General features: G+C 38.5%; 1 long non-coding RNA gene across 1 annotated transcript in view; it reads left to right on the top strand.

Moving 5' to 3' along the window:
* Positions 1 to 13,164: 13,164 nt before the first annotated feature.
* Positions 13,165 to 14,020, top strand: part of LOC140526218 (uncharacterized) — an 81,929-nt gene continuing 81,073 nt past the window's right edge. Inside the window, exon 1 of the long non-coding RNA XR_011974284.1 lies at positions 13,165 to 13,589. This is a non-coding gene — a long non-coding RNA (uncharacterized lncRNA). The remainder of the gene's footprint in view (positions 13,590 to 14,020) is intronic.

Here is a 14,020-nt window from a genome sequence, read left to right as displayed (position 1 = left end):
CACTTTCCTCTGGAGGTAGTTCATCAATGGACTTCTTTAAATGTGGCCCCCAAAACAGAACATACAGATATAGTCTGGCCAGAGTAAAGGATAACTAGCCTATCATCATCCTATATTGGAACTTACAGTTCTTTTTGATAGCAATTTGTATCAGCTTATACTTTTGTTTGTTTTGTCCCATTGTTTTTTTTAATTGCCAAATTTTGATTTGATATAATAGTCATTTCCCAATAAACAATCTCTCTTATAGTATGTTCCCATAAGAATATTTAGGCAAAATCATCTAATATGATGGTTGCTACTGAAGGCATTACATAAATTTCCAACATTATCATTTGTTTTCAGAAAGAAAAGACATTTACTTTAACCTTAATATTTGGAATTAATGTTCTTTATATTTGATGAGAAATATGGTTTTTAATATAATTTTAATATATCTCAGTATAGTCATTGCATATATTGTCCTTTTGAATTGATTTTCTGCTTTCTGTATCCATTGGTAAACATCATCTCATATAATGTCACACGATGGACCTTTAGTAAATTTTCAGTCCACTGAGAACTAGAGATATTTTTTTCAAAGCCCTTCCTGATATTTTCTTCTTTAGTAAGTAGTATTTTTTTCAATTACCTGTAAAGATAGTTTTTAACATTCATTTTTATACGACTTTGAGTTTCAAATTTTTCTCCCTCCATCCCTCCATCTCCTAGACAGCAAGCAAACTGATATAGGCTATACATGTATGATCATGTTGGACATATTGCACCACTTGTTATGTGGTGAAAGAAGAATCAGAACAAAAGGAAAAACTCACAAAAAAACCAAAAAATAAATAAAATAGTATATTTTGATCTGCATTGAGACTTCATAGTTCTTTCTCTGGATATGGAAGCATTTTTCACATGAGTCTTTTGGAATTTAAGACCCAGAGATTTTTTTTTACCCAAACTGTTGATTTGTCATTTCTCCCTCATTCCTTGCTTGTGTAGCTTATTCTTTCTGCCAGAGTTTAGGATTTATGCTTATAAATGTTTCCTTATCTAGAAAATGGGGCTACTGATACTTGCCACATATACCTTATTAGGTTACTTTAAAGATATGATATAAAAATCACTGTTCATGTATTTTGAAAAGTTTAAAGAGCATACAAATACCAGACTTGTTGTTCAGTCATTTCAATTGTGTTCAAGTCTTTATCACCCTATTTGGGGTTTTCTTGACAAAGATACTAGAGTGGTTTGTCACTTTCTTCTCCAGTTCATTTTATAAAGAAATGAACCAAATAGAATTAAGTGACTTGCCCAGGGTCACACAGCTAGTAAGGGTCTGAGGCCAAATTTGAAACCAGGAAGATGCATCTTTCTGACTTCAGACCTGGTTCTATTCACTGTGCCACCTCGTTATCCTAATACCAGACAATATTATAAAAGAAGGAAGAACATTGGGGTTTGTTGCATGATTTTATGTCAGTGGTATGAGAGTCTATCCTCTGGGAAATATGAGCATCTTTGACTGGCACTAAGAGAATCCCATTCTAGACCCTGGAAGGGGAGGGGAGAAGGGAACATGGTTTGCTTACAATCAGACTAAAGAACAAATGGAAAGAACGTATCCCACAGAGGCTTGGCCAGTTCTTCAGTCTGGGGACTCATGATTATTTGATCCCTGTGTCTGTTTGCTAATATGAAAAAAGCTATTGTCACTCGAGGGAGATGTTTGTGCATTTCTCAGGGACATCATGGTATAATTCTCATATCACAGCAACTCAGCTACAGATGGGGATTCACTGAGGGATAAAGGGGATTGGCCCACTGCCCATAGAGTAAGAAGAGCTCTTCCTGTCTCTTTGGCATTTGGCCATTGTAGCAAGCAAAACCATTGACACTATAGAACCCAGGCCTTCAGCAGCTGCCCCAGATTAGGTCTTCTCCAACTCTAACAGGTCTAAACCTCCTAGAGGATATATTTTTTGCACAGTCATGGGAGCTACTGTACTCATCTGACTATCAAACTAAGCTCACAAGTCATCCAGTCATCTACTCACAACATTGTACCCAACTTATTTTTACCTGTTTGACTCAGTACTCTTCACGTGGGATTGCCAGAATTTGGGCCCCCAAGGTTGGGAAGGTTAATCCATTCAGTTTTGGAATGCCTGTGCTGGAGCTGAGACATTTTAACTGGTGATTGAGAGAATTCAACCTTACCTTGGCCATACATTTTTGCTAGGCAGCTGTATACAGCACCAGCTCATGCTTCCCACTGTATCCACCCCCAAACACTCAGATCATCATGCCACCTTCTCTGATACACCACACTTACTAAATCCAAACCCTTTTCTGTCTTTCTCAGGGAAAAGTAACCAAATTAATGCTATATTTAGTTCTAGAAAGGGTACATAGCATTTCACTGCCCTAACGATCAATCCATTCTCCCTGTGACTTCCTGGACCAAAACTCCCTTCTCTGCAACTGCAGCATGATATATATCATCTTCTCCTATAGAAATATAAATTCCAGGATGGCAGGGACTGTGTCCCATTTTACTGTTATAACACAGTGCCTGACACATGATAAACACTTAACAATTGCTTTTAGATTCATTCATTCGCTGTTGATCACTGCTGAGATAATATTTTGTAAAGTATTTAGCATAATGCCTGGCACATAGTCAGTGCTTAATAAATTGTGTTCCTTCCTCCAATCAATTAATCAACAAGCAAGTATTAGGCATCTATACAGGTAGGGGCCATGGATGTGGAAAGAAATATATGTCATAGGAGACAGTAATGGTGTAGTTACTGCCTCTGCACTAGGCAATGGAGATGCACATAGAGAGAATTAAACAAACCTCAGTCTCAAAGAGCATTACTGGCCAGTTAGCCAACAGAGACATCTGTATAAAGTCAAAGAAGGCTAGGCCAAAAGGAAGTGAGAGGTGAGGAGTACTTAGATTTATATAGTCTCCAATATGTCTTCCAGCTCTAGATCCCTTGATTCTCTTATGCCAAATGGCTTCTCTGAGTTTCAATTTCCTCATTCAGAAAATGGAAGTGATGATGCTTGTACTGCCTACCTCACAAGGCTGTTGGGAGGAGAAAGTGCCTTGTAAACCTCAGAGGGTTATTGTACTACTACCACAGAGATTAGCCCTTTGAGCACCACTCCTCAAAAGAAAGGAAAACAGCATGTCCAGAAATGATTCTCCATCTCCTCCTTTGAATCTGCCCCTTGTCTTTTCTTTCCTATTTCTATTAATGGCCCCCTTACTGATGGCATTCTCAGTAGAATGCAAAGGCCCTAATATTCATAGACATCTTTGAAACTTCTGTTCCCTGTCTCCAGTCAGTTATCAAACCCTCCCTTCTATCTCTCCATCCCTTACCACTTTCATTGCTGCAATTCTCATTTCGGGCTCATCTCTCTCCTGGACTTAGAGTGTTGTTCCTCTGTCATTCTCATAGAGGACCAATGACATCAGGAGGGTGATGTCTTGACTTGCAAGTGAATTAGATTTAAGTGAGACAGGGCTGTGCAAAGTCACCAGCCTCATTCTCTCTCTGTCATTAGTTCCAGTGGCAAGACATAGATCAGAATGACTGGTGACCTGGACTACTGTAAGAGTCAACTAACTGATTTTCCTGTATCTCCTCTCTGTCTCTTCAGTCTATTCTTCACATACCTGTCTAAGTAATTTTCCTAAAGTACAGAAATGTTCATGTCATTCTCCTAGTCAAAAGCCTTAAGTGGCTCCCTATTGCCTCTAATATATGAACTCTTTAGTTCAGAATTTAAGTTCCTTTTCAGGTAATTTGTGCAGTGGATAGAGTGGTAGACCTGAAGTCAGAATGATCTGAGTTCAAATCCAGCCTCAGATACTTTACCGTATTACCTCTGTCTACATTAGTTTCTTCAACTATAAAATGAGGATCATACAGTAGGGATCACCTACCTATCAGGGTTTTTGTGAGATCAAATGAGATAATATCTGTAAACTACTTAGTGCAGTATCTTTCAAAGTAGTTGCTTAATAAATGTTTATTCCCATCCCGTATGAAATCTCTGCATTTTACATTTCCAACATCATCTTACACTTACCCTCTTTATGTATTCTTCATGTACCCAATGCTTAAACCAAAATATGAATTCCCCATTTTATCTTGCTTTCTCCCACATCTATGACCATCCATAAGCTGCTGAGTGGAGCACTCATTCCACAGCTCAGGCTGTTGAAATCTTTCTTCAAGCCTTGGTGGCATGACTTCTATGAGGTTTTGCCTATCCCTCAAATGAAAGCAATTGCCTCCTCCTTAGATTTCTGTGCCTTTATTACTTTCTCCCTTATGTCATATTTGAGATTATAAGGTCATAGGAACCTGAGGTCACATAGGCCAACTCTCATTTCACAGATGAGGGAACTAAGGAGCAGTACTAGTCCACATAGGGAGTGAGTGGCAGGCAGAGCTTAGATTAGAGCCCAAGTCCCCTGATTCCAAATCCAGCGCTCTTTCCACTGTACTGTAGCCCCTCCCTTGTGCTCATTATGCTCCCCCTCCTCCAGTAATTTGGCCATAGACTCCATGACAGCAGGAACTGCGGCATTTTTCATCATACTGTTGCCATTATCACGTTCAAGTCAGTCTCTACATGCAGTGTTCATTAAGTATCTGCTGAATTGTAAAGTGTTGGTCTCAGTGAATTGCCTTAATGGGCAAGCAGTATAGTATTCAGGCAAGCTAGCTGGATGAGAAGTCAAGAAATCTAGGTTTTAGTCCTACTTGGTATGTGAGCATGAACTTTGCTTTAGTTTGTAGGCAGCTAGATGATGGAGTAGATAAAGGCTGGAGTCAGGAAGACCTAAGTTAAATCCAGCCTCAGGCACTTAATTGTAGTGTGAGACAGGATAAATCACTGAACCTCTCTTTGTCTCAGTTTCCCCAATTATAAAATGGGGATAATACTCATAATCATAAATACCTACCTATCTTACAAGGCTGTTGTCAGGATCAAATGAGAAACTCTTTGTGAAATGCTTGTCATAGTGTCTGGTATGTAGTAGGCATCATATAAATGCTCATTTCCTTCTCCACCTGTCAAATGAGGCTGTCAAAGGAGAACATCTCTGCATGGTCACTTTCAGTTCAAAAACCCCCATGCTCCTCCTCTGAGAAACACCAAAACACTGACCTCCATCCCCTGCTTCACAAAAGGTTGCCTTTGGGATTTCTAATTCAGACGGGTCAAGCTGCCCTTGCTTGACCCTCAAACACACGGATCAGCCTGTTTGATTGATCCTCGATTCCGCTGCTCTGAAGCAATTTTGGAAAGTCAACTGGGGGCCCAATTTCTTTATGATTCCATGTTAGTTCTTCCTTTCTCCCTCCCTTTCTTCCTCCATGGAACTGAAGAAATGTGGCATCATGTTTGCCTGGTTGCACAGGAAGCACAGATATGGGGACTGAGAGGCAGAGAGAGGGAAACTGTAATTACATTGGACTTCCCTGTATTTAAAAGAAATGTGCGTGCGAAAACACACACACACACACACACACACACACACACACACACACACACACACACACACACACACACACACACACACACACACCCCTCAGGAAGTTTGATTTCAATTCCCCTGAACCTCCAAGACAAAAGATAGCCTACACTGTAATTAGGTTTCGGGTCTGGTTTTGATTTCCACATTGATCTCCAGCAGCAGCAGGAATTTGTGGCTGGACAGCTGGCATATCCTGGAGGAATTTGTGCTTGTCAGGGGGAAAAGCACACCTCTGTCATGCACAAGGAAGGGCAATGGGGACTGAGTTTGGAGTGATTGCTAAAAGAACTCAATAGATAAAAGAAAAATTCTCCCTTGGCACAGACTAACCAGAAAACAGGAGTTACATATTCCATACCAACTCTGCCACTTTGATGCAAAGATTCAAGGGGATGCATCTGGTGTAATGCATGGCATTGTGATATAGTGGAAAAAGAGCTAGCCTGCACCTCAGGAAGACCTGGGTTCAAGTCTTACCTCTGACAAGTTCTGTTTCTATGAGCCAGGGCAAATTCTTAAATTTTCAGAGCTGTAGGCAACTTTCTAAGATGATGGGGGGGGGGGGGAGGGGGCAGTGGCCTCACTTGGGAGTTTCTATTCCAGTGAAAATTAGATCCAGTGCATGTCTCCACAAACTCCACTACTGCCAAAATCTTCACTTTTATTGCCACAAAGAAGGTTAGTTATTTACATCCAAATTTGGATTCCCATTGCCTCATGAAGATTATCTCATACTGCTCTATCAGTAAGCAGGGCATGACAAAGGAGCCCTAAATCTGAAGTATCTACTTTAAAATCCTGAACTTTGGCACCTACTTTATGACCTTGAGCAAGTCTGAGTATCAGTGCTCTGATATGTAAAATGAAGGGCTTGGAGAAATCATTGAGTTTGTCTCTAGAGATCCTCAGTTTTAATCCCATCTGGATTTGAGTCTAGAAAAGTCATTTAATGTCTGTGGACTTCAGTGCCCTCGTTTGTAAAATATGAGGCTTGAACTTTCCAGCTCTCGCTCCTTTGAGCCTATAACTTCTACAGTACCTTCTACTATTATTCTAAATCCTATAAACTTATAATTACTAAATACAGAGGCCTTAGGAATCCTGCCCTTGTAAATGGGGAAAACATAGAATTAATCCCACACATACTAAGAATAGCTTTCCAGAAAAAAAGTTTGAAAAAAGACCCATGTATTTATATCATCCATTCAAGATAAATTTTGAATATTACTAACATCATACTGTTCCTCCATTACTGTAGTTTCATGCTACAGAATGTTCTTTCCTCCCTCTTTCTCTCCCCATGCCAGTTGCTCATGCCCCTTTCTATAATGGTCTTTGGCCCCAATCCTTAACTGTGCAGCTTTCCAGGGTCCTGCCTACCTATACATCACATGTTTCTTGGAAGAAGGAGGCACGTAACCAACGAAGACCCTGAGGAAACAAGGGAGAATGTGGAGAATAAGGTCATATTGGACCAAAGTAGAACAGGAAAGATATAGGAGATGAAGGGTAGGGGTTGGACTGGGGGATGTCTAAGGTCCTTTCCAGTGATAAATTTATGATCAGTTGGTAAATTTTCTCAACTTCAATATGGAATCATTTTTTTCCCATTACCTTCTCTACAGTGCCTCAGACATCAACCATACCCTCTCTGTCTGAACTATCATCAGAGCCTCTTAATTCACCTTCCTGATTCTGCTCCCACTCTTCTCTGGGCTGTCTTCCACATAGCTACCAAAATAAGATTCCTATGGCATGGGTTCTATCATGTCAACCTCCCATTCAAAATATTCTTTGCAATTAACTCCTGACTCTGTGTCTTACAAGTCATATGACCTGAGGCAAGACCTTTCCTTCTCTGGGCTTTCTCTTCTCTATAAAATGAGAAGATTTACATGCCATAAGAAGATTTAAAAGAAACAACCTAAATACAAAAAGTCACATAATAATATAAAGATTGTCCATCTTTTTTACTATTATTAGAGCTATTTCTATAAGTGCTATTAATAGTAACAAAATGAGGGGAGGAAGCATGCATTTATTAAGAACCTACTATGTGCCAGGCACTATGCTAAGCACTTCGCAAATATTATCTCATTTGATCCTCAAAACAGCCCTAGGAGATAAATGCTATTGTTAGTTGCACATTTCAGTTGAGGAAACTGAGGAAGACAGAGGTTTAGTAACTTACACAGGGTCACACAGATAATAAGTTCCTGAAAATGAATTTGAACTCGTGCCTTCCTGACGCCAAACGAAGGACATTCTATTCACTATGCCTTCTACCTGCCTCAAACTTATAGATACAAAAAAGGGCAAAAAGGAAACTATATTTATTTGTAGATGACATACATGTTGTTTTTCTTAGAAAACCAAACTCAACAATTGAATGAAGATAGTTTTGCTAATAGAAAGGACAGGATCAAGGACAGATGTAAGAGAAACATTGAAAACAGCATCCCATCAGGGGGGAAAATAATACATTTACTCTGAGTAAAGATGGACCAAATGACCTGATTCTCAGAATGTAATTTGCATATAAATGGCATGAAGATTTTAAAGTTAATATTTGGGCAATTCTGTTCTATAGAACTGTTTGGTGACTGAGTATGGTAAAAATAACAAAACTAGACATTTTACTTATTCTCCATGAGATAGAAATGAATCATCTCACTTAAAAGACACTGTTTGGTACCAATATGGTAGATTTGCTTATAAATCAGAGAAGAACTTTGAATAGAGAGTTGATCTCAGGAAAGACCTCTGGTTGAGTGTGGGAAGAGAGCTTGAAACTTGTACCGCCAGTGGTTGAAGAACTGATTTAGGAAGAAATCTCTGTCTCCTTCTGTCTAAGAGATGGAAATCCCCTCAGAACTCAGCCAAGGGAGCAGTCACAGAAAAGCTCTGTGGAACCCAGTTGTAGGACTTCTGCTTTTACTGAGAGAATATAATCTCATCTCAAGAGAATAGTCAAGGGAGCAAACTTGGAAAATTTCTGAAGATTTTCAGCTAAGGGTTTCTGCTTTTGCTGAAATAGTGAAACATTAACTTAGAAACCCAAAAGAGAAGAAATAATAGTAGAACAGTCAGTAAAGAACCATTCCTATTTATTAGAGGCACAGATTTGAATCTCTCTCTTTCTGCCTCTTAATCTCTTTCCCTTTCTCCCTCCCTTCTTCCTTCCCTCCATCTGAAGTACTTAAAATCATTAAATTGTTCTGCTATTTCTGAGTAAAAGAGAGGATATTAAGGTCAACAATACATAGTTGTGGATTGACCCTGGCACATGGGTTCCCTAACATGTGCTTCTTTGCTGTGCTTATGTAAGTTTAGGTCTCAAAGAATATATACACTGCTAGGAGGGTATATTTCCAGTTTATAAGTGAAATGTTACATTACAGTTATTGTTGTTATTGGTAAACATTTCTGATTGAATTAATGGAATCCATTTTGGCCAATTTATTAAGTAAGAAGTGCACTAGTGATCTCTGAAGAGTTAAAGAGTCTGGTAGTAAGACAGTAGCCACCCAAACAGGATTGTCCCCTGGACTATGAGAAACTGAGGCACAGCTGTGACTACCGTCTTTGGAAATTCCCAACCTTTTTCTGGTGAGAATTCAGGTTGGGTAAATCAGCCAATCAGAGAGAGAGAAAGAGAGGTACAGTTATGGATGTTTCTGTAAAGGTTTTAATTCTTCTCTCCTTGTGATAAAGGCAAAGCTTTTTGAGAGCATTGTTCATTTTTATTTAGTTACTGCTAATCTTCCTTAGTTTCCTCTGCCCCAAACAGTTCAGACTTAAAAAGAAATGACTCAGGAGATTTACCCTGACAATCCGAGAATACTAACCTTTGTATGTCAATCAAATTCATTTCAATACTTCATAGAGACTTTTCCTACTTCTAGAATTCATTGTCTTTCTGTTGTTGTATCAGAAGAACCAAATTTCTCCAAAATCATAGGAGACAGTTGGTAAGGTCATCAAAGTCTTTTAAGCATAAAGCAAGCAATGTCAGAGCTAGAGGGAACTTTGAGATCCTTTAGACCAGCACTTCCATTTTACACTAAGCAAACTAATGCCCAGAAAAGTTGAATGACTAAAGGACAAAGCCAGAGCTTGAACCCAAGTCTCCTGAATCCTATACTTATACGTATTTTGGTCCGTGATAGCTTGCCCACCAGTCAGAAGTGACTTTTGTTATTTTCTGAAATTGTTTAGAAAAGGCAATTATATTATATTTGTCCATTCTCCACAATTTCTTCTTTCTCTCTTCCTTTGTTTTCTTATTCCTCTCCTCCTCCTCTTTCTTCTTTTCCTCCTCCTTCTTCTTTCTTCTCCCTCTTCTTCTTCTCCTCCCTCTCTTTCTTCTTCTTGTAACACATTTAAATACTACTTATTAAAACTGGGAAAATATCTAAAATTTCATATACAGAGGTAGAAAGAATGATCCACTGGGAGACAGATGACCTGGATTTGACCACCAGGTTTTCAATTAATTAGATTGTGACCTTTTCTGGGCCTCAGTTTCCACTTATAAAACCATCTAGGGTCCTTGGCTCTGTCCTTAAGCTCTTAACACCATCAATTATTAAGTATTTCTATATCACAGTAAGTTTTATAAAGCACTTGCCTTACAACTACCCTATAAAATTGATCATATGAAGGATCTAACTTTACAAGTAAGGAAACTGAGCTTCAGAGAGGTGAAATGACTTGTCCAACCAAGCTTACACAGCTAGTATCAGAGCTAGGATCCTAACTTTGATCTATAATTATTTTGTGTCTAATCATTTTGCAGATCTGATAGGTATCTATGTTGCCTCCTTAAATAGCATAGTTCATTTTTTTTGTCTCCAAATCCCAGTGCTTGGCAGAGTTCTTGATACATAGTAAGTACTGAATGAATGCTTCTTTATTGATTGGTTGATGCCAGGGTCAGAACTCCTTCTACTAGGCCATGTTGCCTCTTATCCTAACCAATATTTTCTTCTTTCCCTTCCATCATCATCAAAGCCAATCCTATAATTTCTTGCAGCTAAATTTCCATCCTCATTTTTCAGAATGAAAAATACTGCATAAGTATTTCAAGGACGTTTTTTCTTTCATGAATTTCTACAACCTGGTGATATACAGATTCTTCCAAGAGCTAGTTCCAAATAGGAAATTTAACTGGTTTTGCCCCACTTGCCTGTCTCCTAGTCAATTTAGTAAGTGACCAACTTTTTTAATTTGCAAAACTATAAATTTGGTGTTTGGATATCCATTATGGTCCCTTCCAGTACCCAATCCATGAATCTTAGAATCCTAAGATTTTATAATTTCTGTCTTAGACTCATTCAAAGGTTCCATTGACCTGAGTAATGAAGCTGTCAATAAGAACCACAGTGACACCTGATACAGATAGGGCACTTGTACCTTTAAATCCAAGCTACTTGTCAAAGAAAGATTTGAGAGAACATCGAAAACACTAAATAAAAGTACCACTAAAAGAAGGAATCTAGTCAGAACAAGAAATTGGGGAGATAATGTAATAGAATGACTTCTGATTGTCTTTCAGACTGCCATTCTTAGGTTTCTGGGTTCCTAGAACTGCAGGATGATAGAATCTCAGAATTGGAAGGGACCTAATTAAATCCATACCCGTGTAGGAACTTTCTCAACAACATCCCTTATGAGTGGTCTTTGAAACCATATTTGAAACTCTCTAATAGTGGGAAACTCACTACCAGCCTGAGTTCCATCACCACCACACTTCTCTAATTTGGAAGTTTTCCTTTACCTTGACCATAAATGCACCTCTGGGGACTTCTGGCCCCTCAGCCAGTTCTGCCCTTTGGAGTCAAGCAGAACAAATGTAATCCTTCTTTCATATTACATCTAGTGACTGATGTCAGATTTTAACTCAGGTCTTCCTGACTTTAGACCCAGTGCTCTATCCCCTGAGCCATCTAGCTGCTTCTAAATATGAACCTATGTTCCGCTGAAATGCCAGTTATTTTTAGTATGTTCTGTTGCCTACCCACATCTCCCTTATCACCTCTTCTCTTAATGATTACAATAGCCTTCTAATTGATCTCCCTATCTCAAGTCTCTCTTCTCTCCAAATAAATTTAAGCATGGTTTTCCAAGTAGGAAGAAAAGCACAGCTTTGACCATCTCACTCTTCTCTTCCAGTAGCTTCCTATTGCCTCTAGACAATTCAATGCCTGAGCTCTTCACAGCCTGGCTCCTGCCTATCATTCTGAGCTTAATGCATGCTTCAGGTCAGATCATCTGAAGCCTTGCTTTTCTCCATCCCACACACACTTTATCTATAGAGATGTCCCTCCCCCCATGCTGGAATTCTTTTTCCCCTTCACCTCCTAAAATACCTAGTTTCCTTCCTTCAAGCTCAAGACCTACCTTCTACATGAAGCTTTTTATGATGTCCCCAACCACTACTTATATCCCTCTCATTCCTTTACAGTTTTTTTGTATATATATCTTGCATATACTCTTATATGTATTTGTTGATTCCTCTCTATAGAGGGGAATGTATAGAATGACTTGAGAACAAGGACTTCTGCGTTTGTATTCCCTGTACCTTGCAGAGCTCCTGCAACTTTAAAGACATTTAATAAATATGTGTTGAGTAACTGATATCATATGCATGTCTTTCCCTTGGATCTCTTCACATTGATATTGCTGCTCCTTCATAGAAAGAGACCAATTTCTTCCTGTGTCATTGACGTAGTTGATTTTCCAATAAAGGACTCTGTCTTTACTAAATATGCTGTTTTTTCTTGCTTGATTTAGCAGCACTGGGAGAGATTACTCCTTTTTCCAAGCTTCTGAAAAATCTTTGCCCAAGATCATTTTCTTGGTTGACCTTCAATTCACCTCCTGTACCACAGCATGGCTCTTCCTTCAGGGAGAATTATATATATTAATGTACAAATATGGAAACAGGTATGCTGGAGCTAGCTTGTGAGCCAATTATTAAATTTTCAGTGGTAGCATTTACATGTCATAAACTGGTGAACACTACAAATAAGGTCTCGATTTACTGTGTTGTTGATTGTCTAGATTTAAGAAAGTGATGGAGAAAATGTTAATAATGCAGATTTAATGTCTCTCATATGTACATTTTCCCTCATAAACTCAATTGTTAAACATTTACCAGCATACCTCTAACTGCAGGGATCAGACATTGGTATCCATGAATGATTTCCAGTGACTAGCTCAAACACACCACTGATATTAAATTCCTTCAGTATTTCGATTTTCCCCAGAGTACAAATACATTTCCTGATTATCTCTTTCATATTCAATTCATCAAAAATAATTAAGCATCACCAGTGGTACAAAAAAATATAAGATATTGCTCTTAAATTCAAGATACTTATAATATAATAGGGAAGAGAAGGGGAAGCAGATGAAATATAGAAAGATAAGTAACAATCAAGACCATGTAATATTAAAAGTTGAGACAATTATTATCATTGGAATCAAAGAATACTGGAGAAGAAAAAAGGCTCAGAGCATAGAATATAGAATGTTAGAATTAGAAGGAAACTTACCCAATCACCAATCATTTACTTTGTCTCCTACCTGCTAGGTACTGGAGATGTAAAGATAAAGGTGAGATGGCCCCTGCTCATGTCCTACTGGTAGACAACATGACTTTGGTTTGGCCCCCAAATCTGCCTCTTGCTACCCAGGTGGCTTGAGGCAAGATAAAAAAAAAACAACAACAACTTCTTTGGACCTTAGTTTTTTCATTTTTAAAAGGAAATTAGATTAACTGGACAACAAGATCTCTTTCAACTCTAAATGTATAGTCACAGATGAGTAAATGCAAGAAAATTATAACATATTAAGGGAGTAGAGGACACTAAAAATTGAAAGATTCCAGAGAGGCCTCTTGAAGGAAGTGATATTTGAACTAATTCTTGCTTGAAGATATATCTAAGGGAAGAGAGAGGCCTGGAATAGCCTGTAGAAAGGCAAGGAGATAAGAAATTCAACGTGATGTATGAAAAACCGCACAAAGGTCAGTTTGGTTGGAACATAGAATACATATGTGCATATGGGGGAGGAAGGAAAAAAGTCATTAACCGATAAAAAGAGGCTGCAGCTGTATTGTTTTAAGTTCTTACTTCTGAATGGAGGATTCTCTGTTTTAGCAAAAAGGTAATAGGAAGCTAACTTATAGGCAGCTTGGTGGCACAGTGGACCTGGAATGAGGAAGACCTGAGTTCAAATTGAACCTCAGACACTCACTAAATGCGTGACCTTAGGCACGTCACAACTTCAGTTTTCTCTTCTATAAAATGAGGATGATAATGCACTTATCTCCCAGGGTTGTTCTGAGGATCAAACAAGATAATAATTATGAAGCAATTAGCATAGTGACTACATAGTAAATGCTATATAAATAATGTCTATTATTATTAACTATTTTTCTTGAATAGTGAGTAGCAT

This window comes from Notamacropus eugenii, chromosome 1, assembly GCF_028372415.1.
Source record: "Notamacropus eugenii isolate mMacEug1 chromosome 1, mMacEug1.pri_v2, whole genome shotgun sequence".
Lineage (NCBI taxonomy): Eukaryota > Metazoa > Chordata > Mammalia > Diprotodontia > Macropodidae > Notamacropus > Notamacropus eugenii.
This window is presented reverse-complemented; position numbering and strand designations above follow the sequence as displayed.